Source organism: Arachis ipaensis, chromosome B05, assembly GCF_000816755.2.
Source record: "Arachis ipaensis cultivar K30076 chromosome B05, Araip1.1, whole genome shotgun sequence".
Lineage (NCBI taxonomy): Eukaryota > Viridiplantae > Streptophyta > Magnoliopsida > Fabales > Fabaceae > Arachis > Arachis ipaensis.
Window position 1 is genome coordinate 123,904,502 of NC_029789.2, and position 10,987 is coordinate 123,915,488.

At 37.3% G+C, this 10,987-nt stretch overlaps 2 long non-coding RNA genes across 2 annotated transcripts; both read left to right on the forward strand.

The window, feature by feature from the left end:
• Positions 8,379-9,107, forward strand: LOC110262992. Its single transcript, XR_002348005.1, has 3 exons — positions 8,379-8,449; positions 8,637-8,790; positions 8,887-9,107. It is a non-coding gene; the product is annotated as an uncharacterized LOC110262992 (long non-coding RNA).
• LOC107642041 lies at positions 9,644-10,570 on the forward strand. Its single transcript, XR_001620586.2, has 4 exons — positions 9,644-9,895; positions 9,996-10,218; positions 10,316-10,356; positions 10,518-10,570. It is a non-coding gene; the product is annotated as an uncharacterized LOC107642041 (long non-coding RNA).

A 10,987-nucleotide genomic window follows, 5' to 3' on the forward strand; every position in this document is an offset into this window, starting at 1 on the left:
TGGACAAATTTTTTGTTGTTGTTTGTTTTGTTTCAAGAATCAATTTCTTACTTATTTCAGAGAATCTATAATATTTCTCTAAGTTCCTGTACCTCAAAAACCAATATGCTCAACTCCAATATCAAATATGCACTGTTCAGTTCATACATTCAGAATTAAAGATAAGGTCACCACATTAAAGTTACTAGAATAACTCATAATATATAACTCAAATCCTCATGCATTTTACTACTTCTTTTTCTTTTGATTTTTTTTAAGCTCAGTGAGCAATACCTGAGACATCTTTTAAAATAAACATAAAATATCAAAATAACCAACTAACTAGAAAGCAATAAAACTCTACCAATGATCATGCAAAAGCTTAAATAGAAAATAGAAAATAAGATAAAATGCTAAAAAATAGAAGATAAGATAAAGCAAGGGATAACGAAACTCAACCACCTCAGTCATGGTGGCTGCTACTCCTGCCTGGGAATCCTCTCTGGCGCCTAAGCTCCTCCAGCTCACACCCCTGTCTCTGCTGCTCCTCTGCTAGCTGGTAGAGGAGGGCAGAGTAACTTTGATGCTCCTAGCTCAGCCGGTCCATAGAAGATATCAGCTGCCCAATGGATGTGGCCAACTGAGCCCAGTACTCGTGTGGAGAAAGATAGTGTCCCTGAGGTAACTCAGGCTATTCCTACTGAGGAGGTGGGACTGGCTCCTGAGGCGGTGCTTATCCAGGTTCCCGAACATACTCTATACCCCTTCTAGTGATTGGTCTATCAACTGCAATAAGAGTGTCCCTATCAATCCAGACATTAGCAGCCTCACATAAGCGGGAGATGAGATGAGGGAAGGCTAATCTAGCAGAAGTAGAGGCCTTTGCTGCTATGCTGTATGTCTCCAGAGGGATCATACAGTGAACCTTCACCTCATTGCTGAGTATAATGCAGTGAATAATCATTGCTCGGTCTACAGTAACTTCAAACTGGTTACTGGTGGGGAAGATGGAGCACTGAATGAACTCCAGCTATTCCCTAGCAACTGCCTTCAGATCGTGCCTTCCCAACTGGTATGGCTGACCCTTGGCATCCCTCCTCCACTGTACTCCGGAGAGGCATATGTCATTGAGGACTTGATCCAATCTCTGATCAGCTCTGACCCTCTTGGTGTAGGAGTGAGGGTCATCTCTGGATAGAGGCAGCTGAAGTATCTCCCTCACTCTCTCCATACCGAACTGTAGAGTCTTCCCTCGGATTATGGTGCACCAAGTCTTGAACTCGGGATTCGCATTCTTGAAGTTCTTGTCAGTCATCCATAAATTAACATAAAACTCTCTGACCTTTAGAACTCCAACCTCAGTCATAGGGTTGGGCAGAACTTTCCAACCCTGCTCTGAATATGTTCATAGATCTCTGGATACTCGTCTGGCTTCAAGTCAAATCTCACCTCCGGGATCACTCTCTTTTTGCTGACAATCTTATAATAGTGTTCCTCATGAATCTTAGTGTAAAACCGGTTGACATCATGTGTGATTGTGGAGGGAGCCTTTTCCTTCCTCTTCCTTGAAGATGATTCTCCAACCTTTGGTGCCATAGGGATTATGAGAGAAGTAAAAAGTGGAGCACCTTAACACCAAACTTAAAGCTTTTGCTCGTCCTATGGTAGGGGATGTGGTGACTAGGTTTGGCTATGGGAAGGAGAAAAAAGGGAGGAAAAGAAGAAACAAAAGTAGAGGAGAGAGTTAGTAAGAGGTGAGAAAAGAAGTGATATTTATAGGGGTGGAGGAGGCATAAGGTTCGGTCATGGGGAAGGAGTGAAAAAAGGGGATGAATTTTTTATTGTTGGAGATATGATATAAAATGATGTGATGAGGATTTGATGTGATATGAGATGAAAATAGTTAGGAAAAAGGTAATATGATGGTTGAAGATGAGTAGTGGGGGAAGAGAGAGAGGTTAAACGGTTAAAAAGTGGTGAAAAAGGGAAAGTGATCATTTGGAATTTCAAGTTGTGCATTCTTGAAATTGAATCTCCCCTAATTGAAGTGGTCTAATACGGATTCTATCTTATCGACTTCACTTAACTTAATTGAAATGCATTCATTTCCTATGCATTGACTCGATTTATGATACTATCAGAACCATACATGAGATTTTCACCTCATACGACTCCTCGAAAGCCTTAAAAAAATCTAAGGACATAGCCGATTATTTCTTTCTTGCGATATACCTAAGATTAATAAGATTTACCATATTGCATTGCCAGAACCCATGTTGTATATTTGAATGAGGTTGACTTCAACACCACTTTCAGCGTTTAGCACCCAAACGCTAAAGAGTGCATCCCCTTTGTGGCGTGAAACGCCACTCTTGGCGTAAAACACCAGAGATTTTTTTTTAAATGAGATTGGTGGCACTAAACACCCAGCTGGCGTTTAGCGCCCTTGGTAGGGGTAAAATTTGGGTCCTTTGTGGGCGTTAAACGCCCTTCTGGCGTTTAACGCAAGCTCTCGTTGCCCCTTTCCTGGCACTAAATGCCTAGCCTGGCATTTAGCGCCAGAACATTTCGATTCAACCTTGCTCCAGGATATTTTGTTTTTCCTTCTAGGTCCTCCTATCCCTGTTCTAAGAATTTTGTATGATCACAAACAAAATTAAACTAAGAAAAACTATGAATAACACAAAAAAAAAAACAAAGAATCAGATTGGAAGAAGAACTAAAGGATACTCAAGGTTGGGTTACCTCCCAACAAATGCTTCTTTATCATCATTAGCTTGACGGTTGTTTCTGCTAAGTCAGCAGATGGGTGGATCTCTGGCGATCAATCTTGCCTCCCAGATTGTGCTTCACCCTCTGGCCATTGACTACGAATCTATTATCTGAGCTTTCTTTTTGAAGTTCCACATGACCATAGGGTGAAACCCTATGGTGACCACAAAAAGTCCTGACCACCGGGACTTGAGCTTCCCAGGGAAGAGCTTGAGCCTAGAATTGAAAAGTAGAACCTTCTGGCCTAGCTCAAACACTCTTGAGGAAATCTTATTATCATGCCCCTTTTTAGCTTTTTTCTTGTAGAGCTTGGCATTCTCATAAGCAAAGTTCCTGAACTCATCAAACTCATTCAGTTAGAGAAGCCTTTTCTCTCCTACAGCCTTGACATCAAAGTTTAGAAATTTTGTTGTCCAATATGCTTTGTGCTTCAATTCCACTAGCAAGTGACAGGCCTTACCATAGATCAACTAGTAAGGAGATATTCCAATAGGGGTCTTGTAAGCAATCCAATATACCAGAGGGCATCATCAAGTTTTCTTGCTCAGTCCTTCCTTGAGGTACTCAAAGTCTTCTCTAGTATCCTCTTGAGTTCCCTGTTAGAGACCTTAGCCTGTCCACTTGTCTAAGGGTGATAGGGGGTTACCACTTTATGACAAACTCCATACCTTTGTAGGAGTGAGTCTAACTGTTTCTTGCAGAAGTGGCTTCCTCCATCACTAATTAGTGTCCTTGGGACACCAAATCGACTGAAAATGTATCTTTACAAGAAGCTCAGCATGACTCTGGCATCATTGGTGGGTAGCGCCACTGCTTCCACCCATTTGGACATATAATCCACTACCACCAAGATGTAAGTGTTTATGTATAAGGGAGGGAAAGGCCCCGTGAAATTAATTCCTCATACATCAAACAACTCAATCTCTAGAATCTCCTGCTGTGGTATCTTATGATTGTGAGGGATTTTTCTGACTCTCTGACACTTGTCACAGTTTCTTACAAATTTCTGAAAGTATTGGAAGAGTGTCAGCCAGTAAAAACTGTTCTGAAGGACCTTGGTGGCTGTCCTTTCACCCCCAAAGTGGCCTCCATACTCAGTACCGTGACAATGCCAGAGGATCTGTTGTACTTCCTCATCTGAGACACAACGCCAGATCATTCCATCTGAGCATCTCTTAAAAAGGTAAGGTTCGTCCCACAAGTAGTATTTAGCATCATTCAAAAGCTTTCTATCTTGTGGCTTTGTATACTCCTTGGGGATGAACCTCATGGCCTTGTAGTTTGCAATGTCTGCAAACCATGGAGCCCTCTGAATCATGAAGAGCTACTCATCTGGGAAGGTCTCAGTCACGACAGTGGGGGGTGGCATCCCTTCTTCAAGTTCAATCCTAGATAGATGATCAGCTATCTAATTTTTTGACCCTTTTCTATCTCTAATCTCAATGTCAAACTCCTGAAGCAGTAGCATCCACCTGATCAATCTTGGTTTAGAATCCTTCTTGGTTAGAAGGTACTTAAGAGCAGCATGGTCAGTATAAACAATAATCTTGGAACCAATTAAGAAGAATCTAAATTTATCAATTGCATAGATGACAGCCAGTAATTCCTTCTCTGTGGTGGTGTAATTCTTTTGCACGTCATTCAAAACATGACTAACATAGTAAATGACGTGCATAAGCTTATCTTGCCTCTATCCCAAGACAGTCCCTATAGCATAATCACTGGAATCACACATTAGCTCAAATGACAAATCCTAGTTGGGAGGGGCTATGATGGGTGTAGAGACAAGTTTTGCTTTTAGAGTTTCAAAGACATGCAAGCAATCACTGTCAAAAACAAAAGGAGTGTCATCAACCAAAAGGTTGCTCAGAGGTTTTGCAATTTTAGAAAAATCCTTTATAAACCTCCTGTAAAACCCTGCATGTCCTAAGAAACTCCTTATTGCCTTGACAATAGTAGGTGGTGATAATTTTTCAATCACCTCCACCTTTGCTTTATCAACCTCTATTCCCTTGCTTGAAGTCCGGTGACCAAGAACAATACCCTCGGTTACCATGAAGTGGCATCTTTCCCAATCTAAAACAAGGTTTGTTTTTTGATACCATTTCAAAACTAAGGTTAGATGCTTAAGGCAAGAATTAAAAGAATCACCAAAAATAGAGAAGTCATCCATAAATACCTTAATAAATTTTTTAACCATGTCTGAGAAAATAGATAGCATACACCTCTGAAAATTTACTGGGGCATTATAGAGTCCAAATGTCATTCTCCGATAGGCAAATACTCCAAAGGGATAAGTGAACACCGTCTTCTCCTGGTCTTGAGGGTCTACAACAATCTGGTTATATCCAGAGTATCCATCTAGAAAGAAGTAGAAAGCATGGCCTGCTCTCAAGCATCTAATCAATGAAAGGTAAGGGGAAGTGATCCTTCCGTGTAGCATTATTGAGCCTCTTATTGTCAATACACATGCGCCACCCTGTGACAGTTCTTGTGCGAATAAGCTCTTTTTTTTTTTTTTATTCTGGATCACTATCTTTCCTCCTTTCTTGGGAACCACTTATACAGGACTCACCCACAGGCTATTAAAAATAGGGTAAATAATCCTGGCTTCCTAGAGCTTCATCACTTATTTCTGGACCACTTCTTTCATGGTTGGATTCAGTCGCCTTTGTGCTTGCACAACTGGTTTAGCATCATCCTCAAGTAAAATTTTATGCATACACTTGGTTGGATTGATCTCTTTTAAGTCACTAATTGTCCATCCAAAAGCCGTTTTATGACTTTTGAGCACCTGAAGTAGCGCCACCTCTTCCTCCTGTCTCAGGGAGGAGCTTATAATCACTGGATAAGTGTATTTGTCTCCCAGGAATGCATACTTCAAGGATAGAGGCAAAGGCTTCAACTCAAGCTTAGGAGGCCATTCCTAAGTGTTAGACGTGTAAAATCTCTCCTTCTGAGGTGGTGACTCATCAATCTCAAGCAAAGTGCCTTCAGAGGGAGATTCTAGAACATCTTCAAGCTTTTCAGCTTCAAACACCTCTTTAATTAGAGGTTCGATCATGTCAACTCTCATACACCCTTCAGAATCATCAGGGTGTCACAAGGCCTCTAAGACATTGAGAACAATTTCCTCTTCATTGACCTTCAGAGTTAATTCGCCGCTCTGAACATCTATAAGGGCTCTTCCTGTGGTTAAGAAGGATCTTCCAAAAATAATAGAGGCATTTTTGTCCTCTTCCATTTCCAATATCACAAAATTATTAGGAAAGATAAAAGGCCCTACTTTCACAAGTAGACCACTCTAAGAGGATACTTGATGGAGCGGTCAACAAGTTGAAGACAAATACAGGTAGGCTTTACCTAATCAATTTGGAGCTTTCTCATCAATTTTAGAGGCATAAGATTGATGCTGGCTCCAAGATCACATAAGGCCTTCTGAATAGTGGTCACTACAAGATTTATATATATTTGTGGGTGTTTTTTAAAGGGGGTTTTTAAAAACCTCCACAATATATTTTATTTGTGACATTTTAATAAACTCCCACAGATTAAAAATGAAACTCCACCGTTATAATTATCAAGTAATTAAAACTCTTTCAATATCCATGAGAACACTCGAACAGAGAACTGAAGAGTCAGAGCTCATCAAAACCCTAAGCTTGCGATAGACATCTCCATCGCCATCTCCGCCGCTGCCTCCGCCGCCGCCTCCACCGCCATGGCCACCGCTAGAGTTCATCTCCTTTCTGCTTCTGCCATAAAGCCATTGAGATCGAGCCAAGGCATCTCTTTCACCAACGCGTTTCCAAATCTAATCGCAACGCCCAAGCCTTTGAGATCGAGAGAAAGTACCTCTTCGGTCAACTCTCCTCCACCAATGACGCTCATGTTCTCCATCGGCATTCTATCCCTTGTGTACGCTCTTCTTTCCATTCGTTCTCAGTTTCTGGTTCTCCTTCTCTTTTTTCTTTTTATTCGTTTTCGTTGTTTTTCAGCCACAAATTCCGAATGCTTTGCTATGTGATATAACATTGTTTCAAATTATAAAGCACTCCAAGTGTTTGATGAATTGTTTATTCTCTTAATTGAAATTCTGATAAATTGATTTGCTAATTTTTGAATTTTGATTTCGTGATACTCTTTTATTTTGATACTAATATTTCGTGATACTGATAAATTGAGATTCAAGTGTGTTCCCTACAGCATTGGGTGTGAATCCAATGATCACTGTTCAGGCTATAGCTTATTGCACAGCACAATCTGTTCTTGAAGTTCTTAGAAGGAAAAGGTGTTGATGAATTATATAAAAAAAAAAAATTTTCTCTGCTTCTATATCTCCAGTGGTCTAGAATGAAAATCTTTGTTCAAATAACACACGTTGAGAAAAAGAAAATTGTAATAACTTTTAAGAGAGTTGTTCAATCATTCTGAGTGTTTAGTGTATTAGTGTTTACTTTGTCATAACATCTTTTAGTTAAAACTTTTGAGGCTTTAATAGTCAGCTTAAGTTAGTAAAAAGTAGATTTAGACAACCTTCATGTCCTTACATAACACTGAATATTTTTTCTAATCTTATATATTTCAATGGTACATATATACAGTGAGGGAAACTTGACATCTATATCAAATTGAAATTTAAGATGATAGTGATATATTTTTGGACCAGGTTTAGTAAAAATTTGAGAAGACCATGACAGATTATCTTTGAAGCTCAAAAAATACATTTTCAGTATCAATGAACAAGGCAGCCACATGAGTTTAGAATTCAGATCTGATTAATAACATAATTAATAAATTGATTTTATTTAGATAATAAAATCTTGACTGTAATCTTACAGGTTGATAAAAATGTATTTGTTGTATTTTATTCTGGGGAGAGAGTTAAAAGTAAAATTCTGAAAATATGTGATGCTTTTGGAGCAAATCGCTATCCTTTCTCAGATGACCTGGGAAAACAATTTCAGATGATAAGAGAGGTACATTACTTATTGCCAAGTTGCGTATTTGTTAGAGAAAATTGACTTATGAAATTCGTTCATGCTCTTCATAGCCTGACAGTGGATAAGCCACTTATAATAATTATTGTACATTACAAACTTGTCAGGTGTCAGGAAAACTTTCAGAGTTGAAGACTACCATCGATGTAGGATTGCTTCATTGGAACACTTTACTCTAGTCTATTGGACATCAGTATGATCAGTGGAGCCTTCTGGTTTGCTAACAGCTTTGTTTTAGTATTTTCGATGATATTATCTCTGCTGAAAGAGACACATAAACTAGTACTTTTTCTGCTTTCAGTTTTGCTGCGAAGTACCAAGCTTCTGCGTTTAATTAATTTTCATTCCAACGCTGATATTTCCTTTATTATGTTTTAATTGATAGTTGAGGAGGGAAAAAGCCATTTATCACACCCTAAATATGCTTAGCTTTAATGTGACGAGAAAATGTCTCCTTGCAGAAGGTTGGTGTCCTGTTTTTGCGACAAGTCAGGTTTGCTCTTGAACTAGGAATTTAATTCTGATATGAAGTGCATAAGCTTATATGGATTGCAACTTTACATTTGCTCTTGAACTAGGGATTGTAACTCCTAGGTTGGAGCCATATTTCAGGTTCTCTATACCAAGGAATCACCGTCGACCTATTTTTACACAAACAAATTTACTTCTTCTTTTCAATAAATTGTAGATGCTTATGGGTGAGTTACACATGGCTTAGCATATCCTTTCCAATGAGCTTTATATTGATCAAACCAGCACTTCTAATAATAACTTTGTATCGATAAAATTTTTGGTCTATTGCGACTACTTTCTTTATTTGCTTATTTGCCTCCTGATGTATTGATAGTCATGGAACTAAAATCACCAGTTGCTAATACCTGACAGAGTTGCCAAGTGCCAGGAGGCAAATCCCGGTGTATACACAATCATCACCTTTCCGTTCCTTTTCGCTATCATGTTTGGTGACTGGGGCCATGGCATATGCATATTGCTGGCTTCTTTGTACTTCATAATCAGAGAGAAAAAGTATTCGAGTCAGGTACTCAACTCATCGATTTTTATATTCATGATGATTGCTTCCTCGTCCTCATTTTCCATGCTTGCATTAATTTTTTCTTGTTGATGTCAATGGCAGAAACTTGGAGACATCATGCAAATGGCATTTGGCGAACGCTATATTATTGTGATGATGGCAATCTTCTCAATCTACACTGGCTTCATATACAATGAATTCTTCTCTATCCCGTTTGCTATATTTGCACCATCTGCCTATGCATGCCGTGATCCATCATGCAGGTGGTTGTCAGTACAATTTATTGAACTTATTTTTTTTCTTCTATGCTAATTGGTCACAGTATATGTATTTTAGTATTATTATTAGAATATATAAAATTTTAAATGAATACATGTTCAATTTTTATGATGCTGGTAGGAAAATGTAAAGAATTTTCTTATCTTGGATTTGCTGTTTTATGATACTTTTGCACATTTACTTTGGTTCAAGATTTTGCTTCTTCTATTCACTTGTACAAAAAATAAAAAGTACTCTTTCTGCTACATGATCCTTTATTTTTAGTTTTAATTTGGATCAGAATAGAATAGAGCTATTCCCTCTTTCTTACTTCTCGCCATATGCTCACAGTACATCTAGTGTAGTGAGTAGTATAATAGTAGACAGGATAAACCATAATTTTAGTTTGCTTGCTTTAAATGACATTCACTAGCAGAAAAGATTAGACTCTACTTTATCAGTGTCAACAGAAAGAGATAATAATAATAATAATAATAATAATAATAATAATAATAATAATAATAATAATAATAAAAACCACTGCTCCTTATGCATGTCTTGTTTCCTAGCAAGTACGTGTATTAGTTATCGATCTACAACCTACCTATATATAATCAATAGCTACCTTCTGTTTATGCTTAGTACAAGTACAATTACTTAGTTAATTAAAGCCCTTCTTCTTCTACCTTATTTCCTATCCTCTTATTCCTGTTTTAGTGTCTTCTTTTATTGTTTAATTTAATGGATCATATTATCCTTCAATTTCTTGACAGATAATAATTATAATTGAAGTGGGTACTGATTTTTCTCTCACCAATTTCTTGCTATTGCTTTTGAACAAGCACTTGTTGAGGTAAGATAATAATTATATCCTATTTTGGTTTAAATATGTTAGAAGTCTATTATCGATTTGTAGTTTATCATGTTAGAAGTCTCATATATATATTTTTCAGTTTCTGAAGTGTTTTAGGTTGTTTGTGCAGTTTGTGACACTAAGCAGCCGGTAAGTATTTTTCTTCCAACTTATTTCTGGGAGATGGACTAGACTGAATTTGATGCATGATTCCAGCTTGGGATTGTTAATATTCTTGCTTTCTCAATGATGCTGAATGATTTTTTAATCAATCTGCAGATAGAAAAACAACAGTTTCATTGTGATGATTGCGGAATCTGTAGGTGCGGTTCACTTAGCTGTGTTTGAGTAGATCCATCTCTTATGTCACCTGAGTTTATGACATACAAGCTAACTTTTTATGATCTAATTTGGAAACAGGGTTGGTGGTCAAGAGAATTATTTCCACTGCGAGAAGTGTGGTATGCATTCATCATTCAACCAACATTGTGCATTTTTTTCCCTTTTGTTTGTTTTTCCTATGCTTGTCCATACTTTGTTTTTCTTTCTTACTTTGAAAAATAAATTACTGTAAACACTTTAATAAGGCTATATATGGTGATCAATATTTTATAATCTGCAGGGTCATGCTATTCAGTTACACTGCGTGACAATCATGTGTGTGGAGAACTCCATAGACATGTGCATTACTGGTTCTGTTATTGCAATTATGTAGTTAGATGATATTGAAATATTGAAGTTGTTCTATTTTATTTTTTAATGAAAAATAGTAATAGTTATGTAGAACAATATTATATGTAATTATATTTGGAACTATTGACATTAAGAACTTTTATATATAGTTACATTGTCTTAAATTGAGGAATTATTATTTTTTTAGTGTCATTGAGAAATTATTGTGCTATAAAAGATTTAGTTTTTAAATTTTAATATTAAAAAATAAATTTTTTATTTGAGTAGTGTGTAAATGAGATGGAATTAATAAATGTTTTAAAATTAAAAATAAATAAATAATTAAAAGGTTTGTGGAAGTTTAAAAATCCCACAAAATAGTTAATTTTTGTTAAACTAGAAAATCAATTTGTGGGGGTT